Here is a 23,931-nt window from a genome sequence, read left to right on the forward strand (position 1 = left end):
GACAGTGTTATAGTGTTCCCATTTTGCCTTGAAGGCATTCCACCTCTGCAAGGGTGTGCCAGCTTGTCATGTGCAGAGACTTGGATGGTTGGCTCCCAGAGGAAATCGCTCTGGATCCCACTCTCTGGATGTCTTCCTGTGGATGGGTCCTGATGTGCAGCTGGGGGCTGGCATGGTAGATTCAGTGGTTAGGTTTGGACATCCATGTGGGCAGAGGGCTGGTTCTGTGAGGATTCAGGGTGGCATCTTTGGGTAAAGTTTCTGAGGCTCCAGCAGTCTAAAGCATGTTATGAAGCAGGCTTAAAGTGAAAGACAGGAATGCTGTACTGAAGTCCGTATGGCTTAGAAACAAGTGTGGCCCTTAGGGGATGGCTCTGGGAAATCAAAGTAGGCAGGAGGTGAGTGCAGGCCTGATCCTACTGATTCAGAGGCGGGAAGTTTTGGGTATTAAGGTGGGTAAGAGAAGGGAGCGGAAAGAGGTGCGAGGAAGGAGGAAGGGGCAGAAAGATTAATGTTTGCTCAAGTCCAGGCTGCTGTAGTAGAAGTGTCCCTTGGCCTTTAGGAGATGGTTGATCTCCTGATTCTAGAAGTGTCTATGGCTTCAGGGAGGCTACGCAGAATCCATTGTCTTGGACGGTGTTGATCGATTGACTAGAAGTCTATCACATGAATAACAATAGTCATAAAGATTTTTAAAGAAAGTTATTATAATTAGAGAGAGGGCAGCTGAGGACCTGAGAAGAGCGACATCTCTCCTAGCTCTCCTTCCACCAGTGTCTCTCTTATATTGAGAGTTTTAACCAAAACACTGTAAGAAGGGATTAATCACATGGAACAGCAAACCAGTCATGGGATGAGTCAGGGACAAGCATCAAGGTATTCATTGATGAATCAGGGAATGGAAAGGTAAAATTCTGGGAAATAAGGCAGTTGTCAGGGTTCTGTTTATCAGCAGAGTCCTTGCTTATCAGTCTCATTTGGTTCTAAGGTGGGCAGTTTGTGCCCCTCCCAAGCTGGGCCAACGTGGCCTCAAAGCTGATGACTATGCGGCTCTCAATAGCCCATGGCAGATTAGGTAGAAGAATCACATTGAAGGTCTCTTGGCTACAGGGGCTAGTAGCAAAGCCATGCCTTACTTGGCAAATGAATGTCCCTCTCATGCTCTTTTCTGGCTCTGTGTCTTTTTAGAGAACAAATGGCTGCTTTATAGAGATTCTGTGCCCAGAACAAACCCTGGCATATAACAAGCAATCAGTAATTACCTGTAGAATGGTAGAGGAAGTGAAAAAATGAACAATCAGATCATACTGTAGCGCATGAGCCGGCATCCTGAACCTGTAGCCATGGCCATGTTCTCTGATTTAATGGGATGAGCTTTCAAGCACACCCAGTGCCACTGTATGGTCAAGTTTAAGTGACAGAACTCCCACATGCATGAGAGATTCCTGAAGAAATAAGCTGTGGGAAGAGAAGGTCCTAGTCCTCTGAGGATCCTTTCATGGTGGCTGGCCTGCTGCACAGGGCTCAAGCCCACCCAGAGCTGGTCAGCATGGCTTTGGCAGAGTTCTCTGCTTGGGTAGGTTGCAGGGATACTTCAGAGCATGGGCACCAGGACTCACTGCACACTGGGAACCACATGATACAGTGTGCCTGCTTAGTGCTCCATCTCTGAATAAAGTTTACTTTTTGCCTTCCCTGAAGGCTCTTTCACTTCCAGAGGCACCCCAGAGACAATGCGCAAGTGCCAGTACCCACCAGGGCTGTCCAGACCCTGGGAACAGTTTACGTGATGGGCAATTTACATGGTGACCACATCTTCCTGCCAGGTCAAGTTACCATGTGACAAAAAAGTATCAGGTTCAGTTTCCATAGGGATGTGTCTTTTACCATGGTGGCATGTATCTGCTGGTTGAGTTTGCATGGCGTACTGTGTGTCTCTGACTTGAGGTAGCTCCATGGTGTGATGTATGTCTGTGGGTTGAATTATCTTACAGTACGTTGTGTATCTGTGGATTGAGTTAGCTCCACGGTGTGATTTTGTTTATGGGTTGTTACTATGGTGTAATATGTGTGTGTAGATTGAGTTACCATTGTTACAATGATGACATACATCTGTGAGTTGGATTTCCACAGTGAAATGTACCTGTGGGTTGAGTTACCATGGTAACATGTATCTGTGGTTAGGTTACCACGGTAACATGTGTCTGTGGGCTGAGTCACCCTGGTGTAACGTGTCTGCAGGTTGAGTTACAATGGCATAATGTATGTCTTCATATCGAGCTAGCATGGTGTAATGTGTGTCTGTAGGTTGAGTTACCATGGTAATGTGTCTGCAGGTTGAGTAACCATGGCGTAATGTGTCTACAAGCTGAGTTACCACGGTAACCCTGATTACATGTATCTGCGGATTGAGTTACCATGGTGACATGTTTCTGTGGGTTGAGTTACCCTAGTGACGTGTGTACAGGTTGTGTTTCCATGGTAGATTGAGTTACCATGGTAACAAGTGTGTTTGCATCCCACTTTGATGTGGACACAGGCCCTTCCTTCACCAGACTGAACACTTTGAGGGAACTCTTTGAGTGATTGCATGTTCTTTTTTGACCTTAATGATCAGAATGGGGGCTGTTCTGGGATGATTGTTTCCCCTAGGAAGCTGTGGCTCTGACCCCATGGGGCTGCACTGGGAGGTATGGCGTATGGCCTTCAGGGGATAAAGAAGGGAAAGTAAAGGCATGGGGGTGGCCCTGATCCAATCTGACTGGGATCCGTATAAGAAGATATTGGGACACAGAGACACAGAAGAATCATCATGTGAGGTCACAGGAGAAGACGATGTTTACAAGTGAAGGAATGAGAACCCAAGAGACACCAACACTGTGATATCTTGATCCTGGGCCTCCAGGTTGAGGGCTGTGGGAAGTGACTTCTGCTCTTCCAGCCACCCAGGCCAAAACACTCTGTTATGGCAGTAAACACAGTGGCTCAGGTGAAAGGGGCTCAGAGGATGATGGCCGATGAGGAGTGGACACCAGTTATCCTTCTTGTATTGTTAAGGCCGAGTCTGGGACAGAGGTGTCCCCTGCAAGGGTAAGATTAATGCTTCTTTTAGAATTTCCACTTCCAGTGTGTTTGTAATATAACCAGATAGACTGGGGGGCAGATCCAGTGGACCAATATTCACTTTAAAAATACACACATTATTTTTACTACTTTCTCAAGTTTAATTTAATTATCAATGCAAAACAAGTAGCTTATTTGTGAGTATCAACTCCAAACTTTTCACACATTGCTGGCTGGGTGGAAAGAGAGCTGGGGGCAGAGATGAGATGATAAAGTGCTGCACTCAACTTTTAATCTAGCGAGGAGCTCGGAACAGATGGCCCATTTGAATAGAAATGTTATATTTCTTTGGAAAATAAATTTTACCCCAGGCAAACATTGCAGCTCTTGATATTCACTTACCGTTCTGATTAACATTACAGCTGGGCACGGGCATGTTAACATGTAGAGCTTAAGTATGATAAGCCATCCTAACAGATTTTTAAGCACATATGTATTCATTAAAAGGAGATAAAAGCATTTTTGTCAATAGATTTTTTTTTTTCAAAAAGGAAAGGGTGTTTGTGAAAGGTACTATTTCTAAAAGACTGTTTTAAATGGAAACTCAAGTTCTTTATTGTTCAGTTTTCTGACTTTGGATGCCTGTGGCATGATATAACTCACTGAAAAATCACCTGTATTCAGCTGTATTTTATTTATTTTCTAGCAGACATTTTGAAAATGACATATTTGAAATATAGACTTAATAGCCAAGATTAGATGGCCATATTTATAATCATATTGACAGCTCTACCTATATTCTGAGTTTTTGAACAGAGCAGATTTCTAAAGAATTTACTAATTTTACCTGGGGTATATTTTCACACTTAATTCTGTTTCTTAAACCAAAGTTTTTCTTTGTCATTAACAATCGCAAGTTGCTAACAGATTTACAGAAAGTTAGAAATTCTTACATTTCAGTATAAAGCTGTACTCAACATTTTCAGTTTGATTGTCTTGAGTGATACTAATATATAGATATTAAATAATTACCCCCCATGATCAAGCAGTAAAGATAGACCTGCGGGTTGGAAGCACCCTTTGTCCTTGTCCATGTTGTCTCTGGACAGGTATCTGAAGAGGTCCCTCCAAGGGGCAATGGGACTTTGGCTCAGCCTGGATGGTACTTGACCTCTGATTATATGTATGAATTTCCTGGGAAGAAATGTTCAGGTTCCCATGGATGGAGGCTTCTTTGAAAGTTAAATCCCATGTCCACCATTCAATGTTTGGGTTTCAGGATGCTTCCCACTGGTCAGGGAGCCTGGCCAGAGCTCAGTTGTGGGTGCACTGTGTGAGCCTTTGGTTGTGTGTTTGTTCTGGTTGATCTGATGCGAGCGTGGGCTGGAGGTTTCCTTCCTCTCGCTGTGCCCCGCCCTGTTGCACACCAGCAGCTGGGGGAGGGACTGGCTGCCCTGAGTTCTCCCCACCTGTAGTGCTGTCAGCCTTTCCAATATTACCTGTCACAGGACAGGAAGTCCTGCGTGGGTGTAACTTGCATTTCTCTAAGAGAATGAGGTTGAGCTATTTATGGGCTCATTGTTTACTCTTTTTCGTTCTTTTTGAAGATTTAAAGAAGTTTATTAAAAAGATAGAAATACAGAAGACGGTTACAGCCCCATGCCATTCATGAGTAGCATGGGAGGATGGTTCGAACGAATTCACCCTAGTTTTTCTTTTTCTTCTTTTTTTGGTGGTACTGGGGTTCCTGGAAATCCTTCTACCTCCGGGTTACACTTCCAGACCGATTTTTATACTTTTTAAAAAAAAATTGGAAACAGGGTTTCTTAAGCCAGTGCGGTTGGCTTCGAACCTGCGCAATCCTCCTGTCTCCACCCCCCAAGCACAGGGATTACAAGCGTGTGCCACCACACCCGGCGCTCTTTTTGAAAAAGTATCAATATATATTTACTTGCATTATATGTCTAAATATGTGTGTAATTATATATTTTAAATATATTTATAATTTCTAGCATATATGTACATATATATCTATATATGCATTTATTTTATTAGTGTTGCCTGTGGTCATACTACCCTGAATATGCCCAGTCTCCTTTGTTTGTAAGTTAAGCAGGGTTGGGCCTGGTTAGTACGCGGATGAGAAAAATTTATTGGTGTAGTATAATTATTAGTTAAAATATTTTGTTCATTCTGAAAACACAAAAACTGAGTATTCATCTGCTTAATCTTTATTTGTGGCAATGCTTTTGGTAGTGTAGATATTTGTTTACCTATAGGGATTGCTACTGTTGCTTTTTGCTATTGTTATTATTTTAATCTATGGTTTACCTTCTCATTTTCTTTTTTTCTGAACCGTTCTGTTGTTGAGCAGTAGTTATTGATTTAATGAGTTCTATTTTTATTGATTACTTTAGGATTAATGCTTTTTAAAAAGTACTTTTATCAGTACTTTTATTGTAATCTCACATCGTTATGTAGTTCAAAGCCATAGGGACATAACTACAGATTAGTGCCTATATAAAGCATCCCAGCCTGTCATGGTGGTGCATACCCATAGTTTCAACACTCAGGAGTCTGAGTTGGTGGGAATACTTGAGCCTTGGAATGCCAGACAAACACAGAAAGACCCTGTCTCAAAAAAGCTAAGCTTCCAAGCTCAGAAGCATTTTCCACTTGTGTCCCCATGGCATTCCACCACCTATGGAAACAAAGCCCTTTCCTCACTAACTCGAGTCTGGAGAAGGAGGCTGGCCACTCTGGGTAGAGATGGATGGCGAATCCCTGGTTTCTAGCCGGATGGGGAGACTGGATGAGTTCTGGAATGTGGGTGAAGGGAGCGGGTGTATTTCACAAGTGAAGGAAATGTGTATGACGCGGGTGTCTAGTAAACAGACCACGGCCATTGTTCTTCCCTCCCAGCATCCAAGCTCCTTGTAGACCCCCACGAGCTGGGTCAGTTTCTCCAGCCCTTGGGTCATACTCCTTTGAGATGCACTTTGGCCGTCAGAATGGGGATCGATGATTCTGAGCCCTCCTGGGACTAGGGCTTAGAACCTGACATCTTTGGAACACTCTCCTCTCTCATCGTGCGTGTCCAAATGCACAGACCAGGCAGCGTGCTGGGGCTAGGTCTCATGCTCTGGTCTCGTTTCCCTCTCTAGTTGAGCCACCCGGGCTTGGAAGTGAGGCCACTCCAGACCACCCAGTCCCAAGGTGACCTGCCAGAGGACCACAGAGGCTTGGATGAGCTCTTCTGAGTCAGCGGGGGCTGGCCAGATCGGCTGACCCACCGGCTGACTTACAGTGTATGAGTTGTGTTGCTCACCACCGAGTTTCTAAATAGGTTGTCCTGCAGCAGGAGACCACTGCAGCAGTAGTTGTTAAGAAAGCGGATGCTCTTCTTGAGTTGGGAACATGCCTGTGCACTGGGGGTGTATACATTGATTTCTAGCAGATGCTGACATGTAAGGATAGGTAGGTCTGGTTCTGGTCACACTCATGTCAGCAAGTGAGGTATCTGCCTGAAAGGAAACATGGATTTCTAGTTTTTATACATGAAGTCAATTTATAAAGTAAGTAGAGAATTAAAAAGAAAGCTTTCTTAAAGTCATAGTGACTCTGTTAACCATTTGCTCTTTAAAATGCTTTTGTCATTAAGATGATCCACTTCTAGTCATAAATTCTTGCTAAAATTGATACCAATGCCTACAGTTTTATTGATCACTTTGCAAGTGTGCTGACCCAGTACGTTTTTAGAGATTATATGAGTGTCGTAAACGGCTTAGAACAGGTGCCTGCTTTCATTGTTCTCATAAAATCTCCGTGTTTTAGGATCTCGCCTTCGGATTCCCCAGCCCAGGCTCTGTGTGACTTCTGTCTAAGTGGCAGGTCCCGCTTGTCCCTGCAGCATTGTCTCGGTGCATCTCTCCGGGAGCCTGATGGGCTGCGGTCCAGGCAGGTGACCAGCACCTCCAGGTCCTGTGGTCGGCACGTCCTGGACCCCGCAGCTCCACTCCCCTGGGTGCCAAAGCCCTGTGCCTTCACTCTTCCATTTTATTCCTGATCATTTGATGAGTATAACAACTTAAGAAGTAAAGAACAAAAGCAAATATAAAGCATAGAATTCTCGCTGTGTTACTCTCAAAAGCCAGTAAACTTGAAGGCGCTTTGTTCCCAGGGAGTTAATCAAATTCCATGTTTCAAGGGAAACCATAGTAAATAGATAATAAAGAATATGCTTTTAAGAGAATTTTATTGGTGCAATATAATTAAACATGGTATGGAATTCAAAGTGATATATTCATATTTGCGCGTATATCTTGAGGCGTTTCCTTCCAAACCCCATCTTCCCTCCTTTCATGTACTAGTAAGTTTTTTCATGATATCTTCATATATGGAAGGTATACAGAGGCAAATTTAATATTATGTTACTAAAATTACAGAAAAAAATTAATTTAACATAAAATACCTTGATGCAAAGTTGTTACCAGGTTACCCTTTATCAGTTACCAGGTTTTCAGTCAAGGCATCATGGAAGTGGGATGGTGGTCGGCATCCACTCAGGAGGGGGGTATGTTGGCCCATCTGCAGGAGGCCCTACCGGGAGGTCATGATGGTCCATGAACAGGGACACAGGGTAGCCATGCAGGAGAGAGAAGGGTCAGCTGGAGTGACCCTGAGGCATGTGCCTGAGCACAGGACATGCCTGGCCAAGACTTTCTGTCCAGTTGTCTCTTTCCATTAGTGAGGCTGGGCGGCTTCTGGTAATATTCTTCCCCTGCACCCCTGGCCAGGTGACGGCCGCATTTGCATTAGCGGCCAGGTGGTCTACCCCTTCCGCACTTGCAGCCAGGTGACGACCCCCCACTGCACTCTCAGCCTGGTGATGCCTGCGTCAGGTTCCAGTCTGTCAGCCCTCATCTGGACCTTTGTGAGCTCGGCGCCAGCAGCTTTCTGAGGTCCGAGGTGTTGGCCTCTGAGCCCCTTGTGTCCCTGCACCTCCCTGGGATGTGCTCTGCAGTGTGGGCCATGCTGAGGGCCCTTTAGGGGCAGTGTTGTACTTGGACCCCATCATGGATGTCTGTGTCCTCACTCCCCCGGGCTGGGGGCAGTGTAGCCTAAGGAGGATGCCAACAGACCCAGCATGCCCATCAAGCCCTGGATGCTTATGCTGGACCCACTTCAAGCCACCAGTCTCTGGTTAAGCAGAGCCTTTGTGGGGTAAGTGCTTACAGCACCTGATGCACAGACCTGTGAGCCCTGCTGTGGCTGCCCCACCAGTGCCCTATACTGTGGACATTCCCAATGCCTGGGGAAGCCAGAGGTACTAGCTGGTGTGCCGGACTCAGCCTAGCAGTTACAGTGGCTGACCTGCTGGACTCCTCGTGTAAAAACTTGGCCTGGAGGACCTCCACCACGCCGACCCTTTACCAGAGGCACTGATGCTTCACCTGAGGACAGCCTTGGGCTGTCCCCAGTTCAAACCAGGCAAAGCCTTGTGACCAATTTCTGCAAATGCATTCACTAATAGGTAGCAGGCTGGGAAAGCAAGAGGTCTGCTCTACAAGACCCTCCCTTAACTGAGAAGACAGGAAGATCAGGAGAGAGGGGAAATGGGGCACAGTGCCCAGCAAGTCCCAGCACCAACTATACTGTTAACTGTTAAAAAAAAAAAAAAGCTTCCAGGGACCCTTTCAGTCCTTCTCCATAGAACTGAAGATTAGAAGACAGCGTAATAGTGACGAGAACCAACTCAGGGACACAGAACAACGTTCCTCCGGGAGTTTGGCTTCTGGAAGTCAGGGAGGGGCAGAAGCCAGGGTACAGCCCTGGTGTGGCTCCCGCCGTCTCCCACAGCCCGCGGAAAGCTCACTCCAGCTAGCTGCTCAGCACTGAGCCGGGCCACAGGATTTTCTTGGAGGAGATTCAATTTTGGTAATTTCATAAGTTACCCATGAGCAGTGTGAGGGGCAGGCAAACTGACTTACCTGTGCATTATAAAGCCTCAGATTTGAGTTAGTACAGTTATGTCACGACGTTAGAGACGAGGCTCTCTGCTCGCGTGGAGAGATGCAGGCAGGGGAAGTCCTTGGAACACGAATTCCGTGTCTGCAAGGTTCCTCTGGAAGCATCTTTCTCCTTGGCATCACTGCAATTGAGTCCAGTGAAACTTCACAGCTGCGGAACATTTTCATTAATATGAGAGCCTTGCATTGCCATATTTGACTAAATTGTTTGGGCGATTGTATAATTAGTGCATTTTTCTTCCCTAATAACCAAGGCTACTTTAATTAAACACTGTATGGGGAAAATGCAAAATAAATTAGGAAATGCAGCTTGCAATTATGGTTTCGAACATTTCATTCACCTATATGGCTCGTGTTTTTATTGTACTCATTAGCCATCAGTGTTATAAGTTATGCTGGAAAGTTCTCAGAATAAATACACATTGAGGCTCCTGTTCCCATTATGCATTTTAAAGACCAGATGTATTTCAAAGGTTAGATAGTTGAATATTTTAAGTAACAGGTAATAAATAGGGCTCTGGGAAGCAAAAAACATACGTTAAGTACTTTTACTGGCTGGAAAAGCAAGCTGGAAAAGCAAGCGTTGATGTGATTTCTTTCACCTGTGGACAGGGTGTTACATATTAAGCAAACGTAACAACCTTGAGGTACTGCAGGTTTGGAAGGCCCTGGGTGCACTGTGGGTGCCCCTGGATTGCCAGCCTGGCAGCGAGTGTTTCTAATGCCAACACACCCCTCCTGTTCAGTCTACACACAGAGCTGCCTGCCTCAGAGAACGAACCAAGGGTGATTTCCTTGTTCCCTGAGCAAAAGGGCCACGTCTAGAAGGCAGATATGCACTACATTCCATAAATTTGACAGGAACAAACACCACGGTGAGTTGGTGGCGGAGAGCCTTTGAGGGAAAGAGACTTGTGGTAGCTCGGATGCCTGTGTGGGGCTGTGAGGCTGTGTCCTGAACTGAGTTTCCAGCTGTCTTTCTTTCCACGCACCGGTCCCATTCTGTCTTCTAGAATACCAAACAATTACAATAATCGCTCTTCTGTGTAACAGCTTACTGAATTATTCAAAACTCACACTGGCCGGAGAGCCCAGCCCTCCAAAGCTGAGTCCTAGACAGGCCAGGAGGAACCTCAACCATGTTTGGTGCTATGTGCTTGTCTTCTGGCGTCTGCTCTGCCCTTTGGGCTCCCGAGCACAAATCTGCAGAATGAGGCCAGTAACCACAACACAGGGTCTAAAACCTGAAATACAATAGAGCTGCTCCTGGCAACACACACACCTCTAATAAATGCTAGCTGCTCTTGATTCTGAGACATTTTATTCGGTTAAAAAGGTAATAAGGTCTTGCTACATGGCCACAAAAGGGTCATGGTGCATCGGGAGAAACAGGTGCATACATATCAAACAAACACATAAACACTCTGATGCAGTAGGAGGTGTGCTACGGGTGGAGTGTGCATGAACTAACACTGGACGCGTCCAAAGCAGCCGGCCTCTGGAGCTCTCCCTTTCTCCCCGCTCCCCTCCACAATCCAGAAAGAAGGAATCACAGCCAATCCTTACTGGAGCAGGGTGCTTCCTGTGAGCTACTTAGTTGTGGGAGATCTTCTGCCAGAAATTCGGAGCTGGGAACGTGTTGGCTTCTATCTGCTTATTATCTGCAAACTTGAGCACACAAGATGCTTCAGGACCAAATAAATCTGCAAAGAATCTTCTTCCTTCCCTCTTTCCACAATACAGACTTTAACAATTTTAATATTTTGCTAAGTTTGCCTCAATTTCTCTGATGTACACATACAGTGGAAGCATGCTGGGCTATGGTATATTTACTATACATATTCAATGTTTATTTCTGTCATTTCAACTTTATAAGATGTTTATTTTTTTGTGGCACTGGGGATGGAACCTAGGGGCATTCTACCTTTGAGCTGCACTCCCAACCCTACTTTTTATTCTTTATTTTGAAACAGGGTCTCACTGAGAAATGATTGTTTTTAATGAGTGCAATTTACTCATTGGTTAGATAACTCTGAACAAAATAACATCAGAGATTTTTGTCTGATTGCCATGTCAATCCAGAGAAAATGTTATCTAGAGAGAATTAGTGCTGATTTTATTGGTGACGTCTATATTCCAGGCTTTGCTTTGCTGGTCTTGGGGGATGCTTCATCTTTTTATTTCTATAGAGTCCCCACTCTTGGGATTTTCAAGTGCTTCTGTACCTCCTTCCAGGGCTCCCAGTTGGGAACTGAGCCTTGTGTGTGCGGGTGGCTCTGCAGATGTTTGGCAGTTGACCCAGTATATATCTTGCTACTTTCAAGGAAAGCAGATGTCAGGGGCCCGGTCAGTCAAGGGCCAGCAGATCCCTAGCAGGAAAAGAGCATGCAGAGGGACTGTCATCTGGAGGAGAACAAACAGCGAATGGCCTCTTTATTCTGCAGACCTGTTCCTTAGATTGTGTACAAAATGGCACACTCCTACCTCAGTGGGACGCGCACACATGTTGCACATTGCTTGCCATTGTGTGTGTGTTATACTTTGCATAGACAATGCACATGCATGACATTGCATGTAACTACATGCAATACACATTTGAAAGATGTGTGCACACTTGGTGTTACATGGGAGTTGTGCATAGCTGTGACTATGGGAGATATGTGTGTGCAATGCTCTCCCATGTACATGCGAGTGCCCCACACGAGTGTGAATCAACAGCAACTCTGAGTGCCGGTGTGAAACAGAGAATGGCGACGTCTCCTGAGAGCTCCCACCTGCTCGGGCAGAGGATCACAGACAGGACTGCGGATCCTGAGTTTCAGTGGATAACCAGCGCTGGGGAGGAGGGCCAGGGCGGCTGGTGGGAAGAGGATTCACAGGGACCACAGCTGCGATTCCATGATGGCTGAGGAGTGGACAAGAGGGAGGGCTGAGGCCTGTGGCCATTTGGGCAGGAGTGGGCTGGGCACTTGCAGACTAGCCCTGGAGAAGGGCAGGGTGGCTGAGGAGGAGGTTGGGAGGAGACCATGCTGAGCGCAGCAGCCAAGGTGAGCTGGCCAGGGGCTTCTGTGCCTGGGGTAGCAACCAGGGGGCCCTGATTGACCAATGTCCCGAGGTTGTCACAGCTGCTCCAGGACAGACAGGTGGAGAAGGCAGGGAAGGCGGAAACCAGGCCAGGGAGGGGCCGCTGTGGAAATCTGGAAGGGAGGTGGGTGGTGAGGGCTGGCTGGGACTGCCCAGCGTGGCCCTGCTCCACCTTGAGGTGTCCTGGGCTCTGGAAGCTGGGCCTCAGGATGCTGAAGAAAGAGGGTGGAGACACAACTTTGGGCTGGAGCCCAGAAGAGATGTGTATGCACCGGGAAGGCAGGTGGTGGGGATGGGATGGGGAGGGGAGGACCCCACCCCCAAGTGTAGTGGGGCAGATAGTCAGGGGGTGGGCAGGGTGTGTGTGTTATATAGTCCATGGCAGTCACCCGGCATGGTATGACCAAAACCAGCCCAGGGTATTGGTAACAACGTGGACAGCAAATAGAATCAGGATTCCCACACTGGGAGCCCAGGACGTGGGGGAGCCAGGACCTTGAGATCCCTGAGTCACTGGGGGAATTCCCCTTGGAAGGTGGCTGCAGGTCTGGGAAGCTCAGGGCTGCTGGCGCTGGGTGTTGACATGGGGTGGAGGACAGGAGACAATCCTTACCATCTCGGCTATTTACTTACTTACTTACTTACTTACTTATGTAGTGAGGGTTGAACCCAGAGGCATTCAAGCTCTGAGCCACACCCCCAGCTCCTCCCACCACCCCTTTGAACCAGAGTTCTCCTAGGTTGCCGAGAGTCTCACTATGATGCCGACCCTGCGATCCCAAAGGTGGGCACCACCACATGCACCTTCTACCTTGGATTTTAAGATGGGTGGAGGGACCCAGGGTAGGTAGCATCTTGATGATTTTAATGGAGTTGCTCTTATCCAGCTGGAAGTAAGTCGCATGTAGGACGGTAACATGCAGAACTGATGGAACCCGGTGGGTCAGCCCGAGCACAGGTTCCTCAGGAAGCTAGGACAGTGTCTGCGCCCAGGGCCTGTCTGGGGAGGAGTCCCACGCCCAGGCCCAGGTGAGGCCCAGCCCTCAGGAAGGAAGAGCAGCCAGGCGCCAGGGGCCCAGCAGATATCAGGTGCATAGTCATTTAAATTTTCTACGACGTGTACAAAATAATCTAGCTTTATAGATAAGACTCACCTGGCTTGTGTTGTCATTTTATTCCCAAGGACTAGCGTGTTATTAGGTGGTCATACTTATTGAATAAGGAGTGATCCTGAGGCCCATAAAGGACACAGAAACGCACGGTGTGCCTCTTTCCTTGAAGGCCGTACAGCTCTGGGTGAGCACATAGGTACAAGGTTAATGGCAGGGCCAGTCAAGATGCCACTGGTCCCGTGAGCGTGTTGACTGCGCCTGAACTCAAACAGCACAGAAGCCACACACGCTCTGCTCTTTACCGCGTAGCACATAGGAGGAGCTCCATAGCACACACAAGAATGGAGGGTAGGGGAGACCTCGAAGCCCAGAGGGGTGGGAAGGAGCTGGGTTGTTGATTTGCCTCAGGGACCAGCAGATGCAGTTCTGTGTGGGTGAAATGCACCCTGCTTGCCGTTACAAGGACGTGTGCGCTTAACTGCCAGGCAGAAAGGGAGCGGGGAGGGCGCGAGGAGCGCGGGCACCTGCTAAGTATGATGCCCGGCTGACCCAGCCCTTCTGTGCACGTTGTCTAATTGAATCGTGCAGACGCTGTGCGTTGAACAGAACACACACTGGTACTTTTAATCTACAACGGAGCAGATGCAGACTCAGTCATAGAGAAACAGCGACTCTGTAGAGAAAAGCGTCTCAAGGGCTTCATTCTGTTTAATTTTTGCATCATTTTTTGATCCATAATACATGAATACATTTGATAACATTTGATCTTTTTAAAATACATAGAAATGGTGGAATAGATAAAATCATGTGTACAATGCCCATCATGGTATTGCTCTTCCTTCCTTCCTTCCTTCCTTCCTTCCTTCCTTCCTTCCTTCTTTCTTTTTTTTGCAGTACTAGGGATGGAACCCAGGGGTGTTCAACCTCTGAGCTACACCCCCAGCCCTATTTTTTATTCTTTATTTTGAAACAGGGTCTCACTGAGTTGCAAAGGGCCTCACTAAGTAGCTGAGGCTGCCCGTGAACCGTGATCCTCCTGTCTCAGCCTCCCAGATGCTGGGATGACAAGCGTGCGCCACCAGGCCAGCTTGCTATCCATTTTGATAGTCTGCACAGTGGTCATGCTTGCCGTGTAGTATACATGCTCATTAACAGAAAGATGGGCATGCGTGCACACACATGAACACACACACACCTGCAGAAATGCACACACCATAAATATGCATGTGCACACGCAACTCACGTATGTGCATGCACACACCATACATGCTTGCACATAGCACACATATGCTCACATTAACACATCTACCCACATGGCAGCACATAGAGAATGGACACATGCCCCAGCTGAGCTCTAAGTCTTGCAGAGCACTTTGAGGCGGGAGACAATGCAGAGTGGAGTGCCGGGGTGTGTGCTAGGAGCTCCCCAGGTCTGGACGGGGAAGCTGAGCAGGCAGAGGGGCATCAGCAGGGAGGCACCCTGCGACCTGCAGCTGCCCCAAGGAGTCGCACCGCTGCTATGTCTGCCAGCCCCGCGAAGCCCCCACTGCTTCCCCCTCGGTAGTTGAGCTGAGCAGGCCTGCACCTCTGCAGAACCCATGCCAGTGAGGTTTAAGCCCGGGGCGTGGAAGGGGCCGAGGGCCACAGCATCCACTGGAGCCTGCAGTGCAGAGACAGGTGTGCAGCTCCCGCAGAGGCTGAGCCTGCGCTGCTGAGTGAACCAGGCAACTAGGTGTTCTATTTAATTAATTAACTAATTAATTAATTATTTTTGTGGTACTGGGGATGGAACCCAGGGGCATTCTATCTCCAAGCTACATCCCCAGCCCCTTTTTAAAATTCTTTATTTTTGAAGCAGAGTCTCACTGAGTTGCAAAGGACCTCACTAAGTAGTTGAGGCTGTCTGAGAACCACGATCCTCCTGTTTCAGCCTCCCGAATGCTGGGATTACAAGCGTGCACCGTCACACCCAGCTTTGTAGGGGCTTCATCTTAAACACAAGTGATTAAGTGGTGTATCAGGCCAAACAAGAAAAGTCATTGCTGCCTATAATTTTGCAACAGAATATAAATAACACCTCAATTAATGTTTTTTTTTTTTAACCTGGTTTTAAAAACAAAGCACCCTTCTGTGGGTACTGGGACATGTCTTTCAGTATTTGTGTAGAGCTTTAGAATTAGACCTGCTGGCTGGAGGGTTTGCATTATTTATGATACACCATTTGGATTTAAAAGTAAGAAATATATAGCAGAGATGATTATGTAGGGATACATTTATATGTGTTATCCTTTGTAATTAAGTTTTACTACAGTGAGATTTTTAGTAAGATCCTCAGTTTTACACAAAATGAAGGGAAGTAGTAGGTGTAGTTTCCAACCATCGTACTACTCCAAGGGTATTACAGTAATATGTTGCAGCACAGGCACCTTGAGTAGGACCTCCGGCTTAACTGGAGTGACTTCAGGCCGGAGCTGAGAGATCTGTTTCTTGTTCTGATCGACAGCCCACGGGGCCACTGTGGCCATGGCTGGGTTCCAGAGCCAGGTGTACCCTGTGAAGATAAGTCTACACACATCCTGGAGACAGGGAAAGGAGAGGGGAGACCGCAGGCAGAAAGGAAACGAACCCTGTAAAGACGAAGTCGGCTGAGCCAGGTGGCCACTGGGTGGCGCTCTTGCCCTGCGTTTGGCGGAGCAGGCTGGCGGCGTGACTGCGGCTTTCTGGGCACTGGGCATTCTGCTTGGACTATGAACGTTACTTTTAACCTGGAGGTGAGAGTGACAAAGTACTCGTCCTGGTTAGCAACACGAGGGGCTTCCGCAGTGCACACCCACACACCAGGTAGGCAGCCGTGCCTGCTTGTTTTGACTTGAGAGGCCTGGAGGAGTCTTGGCTTTATTTATATTAAGAAATAAACACCCTCTTTATCTATTTGCCTCAATGCCTTCAAGGAGGAACTTTTTCTGCGGTGAAAGTTAAACCAAGTTGAGAGTGTGGAGGAGCCGTGGGTAAATGGATGCAGGAGGTCTCTTCCCTCAGGCGCATGTCTGGGTATGGCTCATCTTCTAAGCAGTCTGGAAATGCCACCCTTTAGGACCTCCAGGGAAAGGTTCTCTCTCTCTCTCTCTCTCTCTCTCTCTCTCTCTCTCTCTCTCTCTCTCCTCTCTCTCCTCTCTCTCCTCTCTCTCTCTCTCTCTCTCTCTCTCTCTCTCTCTCTCTCTTCCTGGGGATTGAACCCATTCTACCTTCGAGCTACACCCCAGCCCTATTTTATTTCTTATTTGAACAGTCTCACTAGGTTGATGAAAGCCCTCACTACTTGCTGAGGCTGTCCTTGAACCTGTGATCCCCCTGTCTCAGCCTTCCAAGTACTGGGATCACGGGTGTGCACCACCAGGCCCTTCAGGAAAGGCCTCTAGTTGTCCACGATGCTCCAATCCAAATGGGTAATTTGCTCCTGACGAACGCTTCATTCCCTTTATGAAAAAGTAGAAATGAAGGGCAGTGTTGTTCACTAAGTATCAGTGAAGACCTGCCAGTATCAGCAGCAGGGTGCATAAAAATGGGGGTGTTAACCGGGCTAAAACTATCGTGCTGAATGATCTCGCTGTCATGGAACACCCACACGAGTAGGCTTCAAGAGCACAGTCTGCTAGACTCTGCTGTGCTGGTCCCAGAATGCCCTGGTCAGCACCTGCTGCCCGACCCAGGCTGTGGTCCCCGGCAGGCCGCAGCCTCCCTGCATCCGTCCTGGGAATGGCTTCTCTCTGGCAGCAGAGCGAGCTGCTGCCGTGCTGTCTGGGCTGGTAACACACAAGCCCAAAGTCACCGTGTGGTCCTCAGAGGGGCCAGGGCCCATTCACTCTTTGGTGGCTGGGCCGCTGCTCTTTGTGTGCGGATGTGGGGATGCTGACGTGAGGACTTCCTCACCTGGCACAGGGCTGCTCACCAGGCAGGAGTGGTGTCGAGTGGCCAGCAGGGCATCGAGCTTGAGGCTCTTGCCGGGCTTCTGCTCCCATTTCATTGGCCACAGGATGTCACACTAAGAGGCCAACCTCAAACTGGTGAGAAGACGCACCTCTGGCAAGTCTGGGAACCCAGTGGCTGGCAGGTTACACTGAGCACTCGCACCTGGGGACCGCTGGGCCTCTCTCCTCTATAGAGCACCCAGGGCGTGGCCTCCTGTCCTCCCTCTCTTGGTGCCAAGTCTGCAGAGTGCTAGGATGCCCCAGACAGGTGCTGTGGACACAGTGCTGAAAGGAGGGGTGCATCCTGGGAATGAAGTCTGCTGGGGAAGTTGTGAGCAGCCCTGAGGATGTAGGGTACCCCTAGCGTGATTTTGTTCCAAGCAGAGATAGCTTGTATGTACTGGGTCACCATAAAAAATTCATTTTCTGCTGGGATTGAGGTCGACCTGCTGGAAAGCCCCAGTTCCACGGCAGCTTAGCAATTCCAAGAACCATGTGTAGAACCCAGAATGTAATACCTTTTCTGCTGAGCCTAGTAAACTCTTTGTGGTATTACCCAATTCTACCAATAAACAGTTTTTTTTTATGGGAACTGTTCAGAACCTCAGAGCTCCATCAGGGAGGGACATTATCCATGCCCTGTCAGTACATCTCAATTTCATGGCGTTTTCCTCCCTGGGCCTGGGCCACCAGAGGATCGCCTACGACAGCAGCAGCAGCAGCAATAAATATCCATTTACTTAGCACGTGACATGTGCAGGTACTCTGGCCGCGCCAGTCCTCATTACATTCCATAAGCACGCTTGCATCTCGTCCTCACAATCCTAAAAGGCAGAAACAGTTCCATGATTTGAGGAGTCCTGTGGAAAATGAAAGTGATGATCCACTTGTTCAAAAATTAGGCTCAAGATGGTAACAGCAGATAATCAAATCAAATGATGAGTATGTCCTGCTGGGACACAGTCCCAGCCCCAGGAGGCCAGCCCTGCCAGCGGTCGTAACACAGCTGCTCACGGCTCTGCTGCTTGCTGGAGGCCAGAGTTCTAACCTCTGGGACGGAGGCATGAACTCCAGTTTCTGCCTCCTCAGCCCTGTGCTGTGTGTCACCCCAGCCTGGGGCTCCGAGCCTCTCCTAGAAGCCCTACACCACACACGTCCTTTCATTTTTGTAAGAAATTCTCCAAGAATAGCAGCGTGCCTTTAGTCATTCTCCATGACACAGACGCAAAGCGAGGTGCATGGTTACTCCATTCTGCGTGGCCCCGGGAAGACCTTCGAAGCTCTCCTTTCTTAGCCTGTTGGTGACATGCTGGCATGAAACCCAAGGCCGATGTCCAGCTCACCACGGCACCACTATTCTTGGCAAGTCCTTGAAGGGTTTGATTTTCAGTGCTTCAGTGTAGGAGCGTTTTCTTAGTCTCCAAAGGGTTGAAAGGGTAATAGCCAAAAGGTTAATGAAGAGATGCTCATGTGGCGTTCAGACTTGCTGACCCTTGAGCAGTGCCCGTGAGAAGAGTCAGATTATTGAAAGTGGCTTGTCTGTCCTCACTGGTCTCTGTGTGTTTGCCACACCGAGCCATGTCTTCATCAACAGAAGATTTCACTGGCCACTTGCAGCTCAGATTAGTGAACCAAGAACAGGAGACCTCAAATTCGGATTTCTGTGGCTGGCCGCACGGTCTTTTTCTGCCTTCGCACACCTGCATTCTGCATTCTACTTTAGCGGATTTCCTTCCTGATTGAATTGGTAACATTTTCATCTATAACAAAAACAAATGAATAAATGAATAAATGCCATTAAATGTTAAGGACAGTGAGACGGTATTGAAGGTTATAGGTTATGCTGTTTACTAAATTGAATTGTTCACATCATCAAACAAAGTTTACTTAGCACAGAACATTTTACATATTGGGAGTTGGGTCAGTTCAGCATGCAGACACTCAGCAGCTGATCTGGGGTGTGGCCTCTTGGAACAGGGGGGACCAGGAAGCCTGGTGAGTTAGAAAGCCGGACCTGTCCCCCTCTCCACACCAGGCATACCCTTTGGCCAGTTCTTGGTGGCAGTTTGGACTGGAGGCTAAGAACGGCGGGTAGTTGTGGTTGTTTCCGTTGCTTTTCTCCCCTGAGCAGAGGACGAGATCGTACCTCCTTGGCCTATAGACCCTGAGAGGAAAGTGAGATATCTTGGTCTGGTTCCCAGAGCAGGTTTTAGGCAGAGCCCCCGGTGAGGGCTCACACTCTCCACTTTACTTGCTTTCCCACCTGCAAGAGTCTCTTCAGATTTTCTTTTTGGTAGTTAGTTCCGTTTCCAGACTTAGCACAAAGATGAATAGAATGTCCTGTTTCTCATTATCAGATTAAAAACTGATAGACACCTGTCACAGAACAACATTCAATCTGACGAAACCAGGCACAGGGGAAAGGTCCACCGTGGGGAACTGCCGGCGGGGGACCCAGGGGAGATGACGGCCTGGGAAGGGGTTACCTACTGAGTTGCAGATTCCCCAGGCCAGCAGTGCCCCATGGAGCATGGTCCTAAAACATATGGGGTTTGTATCAGGCCTCTGGGCTTTGAATTCTGACTGTTGGACTACTCATTCATATGAATCAGGCAAGTATTTTTGAAATACATGAAGCTCAGTTCTTTCATTTGTAAAAGGAAGGTAACTTCTCTGCTCAGAATATTGACCCCTGTGTCTGTAGCCATGAAGGCTGCTGTTTTGAATACCAGGAGCCCACCTACTCCTTTGTGCCTAGCATACCATGCTTTCTTTGGGACTCTCTGGCCTGTGTCCATGGGCTTGTTGTGGTGGGATGCTGTCCCTGTGACTGGGGCCACATCGTGGGCATGGCCTGGAGCTGGGCTGGTCCTGGGCTCCCCTGAGCTGTGGGTGGCTTAGGTTTGGTATGGTGGGGTGCTGTCCTTGGGGTGGGGAAGGTGCCTTGGGCACGGCTTGGAGCTGGGCTTGTCCTGAGCTGGTTGTGAGTGCCATTTGCACAGTGGGTAGCATTCCTGCAGGGTGAGCAGGGCCCCGTCCAGAGAAGAAGGGGTTGCTTGTGCTGAGGTTCAGCAGGAGTCCAGAGAGCTGAGGTGGGGGCCCAAAGACCAGCAGCAAACCTCATCATATCTGTGTGCTGCTGTTGCTACTCTGGGTTCAGGCCAGCAGCCACCGTCAATAAAGAGCACTGTGGGGACCCTTACATCTATACCACTGCCCTTGACTTTTCTGTTGACACGACAAGGTGCTGAGGGCACATCAGTGCTGCACGGGCATTTCCATCAAGAATGGGAACACAGAGGGCATCTGCTAGGATCACTTCACCAGGCACCTTGCTGTGTATATGCACCTTCTTTTATCTGCCTAAAGAATAAACGTTTCTTTGATAATCTCCTGTGGCACTCGGTTCCTGTGGCTTGGGCAGCAGGGTGATGTGAGACAAGCGGTGGGACCCCACAGGCTTGGTGCTTTGGGGAAGGAGCCCCAGTGCCCATCACTTCTCCAACTCCTCTTGGCCAGGAGAATCCAGCTCTCCAGGGCTTTACTTCCTGGGCATGACATGCCTGTTGGAAACTGCAGAGCTGGGGCTTTTAACTAACTCTTCAAGGCAGAACCCTGGCCCAGGACTTGGTCAGGAGTCAGCGGGGAGTAGAAGATTGGGATGGCAAAGTTTGGGTCTACCTTGCACCACCCTTTGCTCTTCTGGAATCCTTTGTTCTGGAACCGAGCCTCCAGCTTTCCTCCTAGAGGGACTGCACTGAGGCTGCTTCTCAGGACTTATAAATACAGCTCTGAGATCAGGGTTCTTAAATTAGAATGATCAGACTTTCTGCAAAAATGATTTTCCTTTAAAAATGTGTTTTCATTTCTGTGGCAGTCCGACTGAATTTCTTTTTACCAGTTATGAAGACTAATCACTTTGGAAGGGGCAATTTGCAATGCAAATGTCCCCCCCCCCCGCCCTGTATTTTTAGATTCTTAGGTCAGTATTCCTCAAACTGGAACCTAAAAATAAATTCTCAGAATCCCACATGTCCTTTACAGTGGCTTTGAGTGCTACCGGGCTTTGAGGGGGCCCAGATCTGTTCCAAGCTGTGAAGAGCCAAGCCTCTCAAGGGCCTCCCTGTCTCACCTGGCCTCTGAGCTGGGCTTCTCACCCCTGTACTGGGTTGCAATGACTCTGACCCCTTGGTGGGGTGGAGGGTGTGTGTCACTCTTTCTTAAATGTGGCTCACTTGAACCGTACCATCGAAACCAGGTCACCCTTGGGTGCGGTGAGTCTCCAGGGCCCCTGGACCAAGGAGCAGGTCCACTGCATGACTCGGCAGAGTCTAGTGGACTGGGCTGTGGCAGAGGCTGCTAAGGCAGGTTTATTTGCCTCTCAGGACTTTCTGCCCCACCCAGTCTCACCAGGCACCATGGCCATCTTGGAGATTTCTTAGTTAACTGTCCTCTCCCTGGCTAGTTCTTACTCACCCCTCAGGACACAATGCAGTTAAAATTTTTGCCAGGAAGCCAGGCCAGGTGAAACGGTGTGTTAGTCAGTGTTCCCCAGACAATAGAGAATTGGCTCATGCGATCACAGAAGCTAAGTAGTGCCACTGTGTGCCAGCTGTAGGCGGGGGCCCAAGAGACTCGGTCCTGTAATACAGCATAGGTCTAAAGGCCCAGGAGTCAGGAGCTCCAGCTTCCAAGTACTGCAAGCAGTGCCCATCCCAGTTTCAGGGGTGTTCTTGGAGTCCTCACTGGATTGGGTGATGTCACCCTCCTTGGGCAGAGTAGCCTTTTTCACTCAGCAGATTCAAATGCTGATGTCTTTTGAAACACCTTCCCAGAAAGAAGCAACGGTCTGCCAGCTATACACGCATCCTTCAGCCCAGCTGGCCGACACATGAAGATGAACTGTCGATTTGGTCTCTTCTGTATCCTACCATGGTCACAGCTCTGGAACACCAACTTAATAAAATGAGCCATCCACTCATTGCAGAGAACGGAGACTGCCCCTTATCTCTGAAGCTCCCTTCTTGTTCTAGCCTTGATCCCGTTCAGTCCCGGGTCTGGCGTGGTGCTCAGCCCTGGGATAAAATTGTCATGTGCTGACATAATAAATATGGTTTCAAAGAGGAGACAATCACATGAGTATGGCCTGGCCAGGGAGAAATTACCTGTTGGCATTTATTTATTTATTTATTTATCTATTTTTCCCCAATTTTGATGAATACTGACTGTTTCTCTGTCTTCCCTGGGTGAATATGCATGTGTGTCTCCAAGGATTCTCTGTGAGTGTGCTGGGGGCGGGGTGCAGGGATTGAATCCAGGGGCACTCTACCTCCAAGCTACAATCTCAGCACTTTTCTCATTTGCATTTTTGAGCAGGTCTCCCTAAGTTGAAGAGAGTGCCACTACTTGCTGAGGCTGTCCTTGAACCTGAGACCCTCCTATCTCAGCCTCCCAAGTACTGGCGTTATAGGAGTGTGCCATCAGGCCCGGCTTCAAGAATTCTTAAATGTTTCGTGGACTTGCCGGTGCGGCTCGGCCCCTCGGTCGCAGCCGTTCCGAGGCTGTGGCGTCCCATGGCTTTTGTTTCTGCAGTGGGACAGAGGACAGTGTGGACGTGGTGTGCAGCATGCTCAGGCTGCCGTGTAGTGTGGGATGTGTTTTAGGAGTTCAGGACCTTGAATGTCTACCTCCTGCCATCCGACCCCAAATCTGTCCAGACATGCACACTCATGGGGAATACCCACTTAGGACACCTGCCGTGTTTGACAGTTTTCTGGGAAACGTACCTTTCGGTGGGGGCGGATGGCAGCTGTTTGCCCATGCCATGCTGTGGTTCCTTTGGGGCTTCCCCACCTCTGTGTGAAATTGTAATTCAGTTAGAATGGAAATGGGCCGTTCCAGGCCAGCCTCTCTGTGCTGTTTTCCTGCAGAGCTTCAATTGCGTTGGCAGAAGCCCTCTGGTATAGACTTCGTCTCAGCTCAGTTGGGCTCCAGTTGTGGGGGACGTGCCCGGAAGGCTGTCTCCCCAGTCAGACTCTTCTGCTACCTTAGGGACATCTCAGCGCTAGAAATGTGCGCCGGTTGGCAGAGACCTATTTTCACTTTACTGTTGCTCCCGACGTGCTCACCCTTCAGGGCAGCATGCACCACCCCGGGAGCCGCTTCTGAGAGTGTGGGATCACTGAGGAAGCACAGACGGATGTCTGGCCCAGAAAAAGGGTTGGGTTTGACTTCCCGTCCACACTTGCTGCCTTAGTGCGGCCTTGAGAGGGCCCGCGGCTCCGCCTCACAGATCAGAAGGACACTGAGCGGCAAGAGCTGGGGCTGGGGTCTGAGCTCAGCCTTTCAGACCAGCGGGGCCCAGGGCAGAGGGGTCGTGCCCTTTGCCGAGCCACCTCAGGTGCCGGGCGTCCCCATGCTTGCCGAGAGCCTGGTCAAAGCGCTCACCACCGCCTGCGTGCCATTGCCTCACTAGGGGAGGGCAGGGTGGTCCTGGCCTGTGCTGGGCTGTGAGGCCGGCAGGACTCAGCACACAGACAGCTCTCAGGACAGTATCACGCAGAGGAAGTGTTAAACCCACGCAGCAGCGTTTCCTCGTGAGGATCCACTGCAAGCCACCGACTTCAGGGCACCAGGCTGGGTGAAGGCGACACGTAAGAGTCTGTGGGTGGCTTT

The sequence above is a fragment of the Muscardinus avellanarius genome, assembly GCF_963383645.1.
Source record: "Muscardinus avellanarius genome assembly, chromosome: 14".
Taxonomy (NCBI): Eukaryota; Metazoa; Chordata; class Mammalia; order Rodentia; family Gliridae; genus Muscardinus; species Muscardinus avellanarius.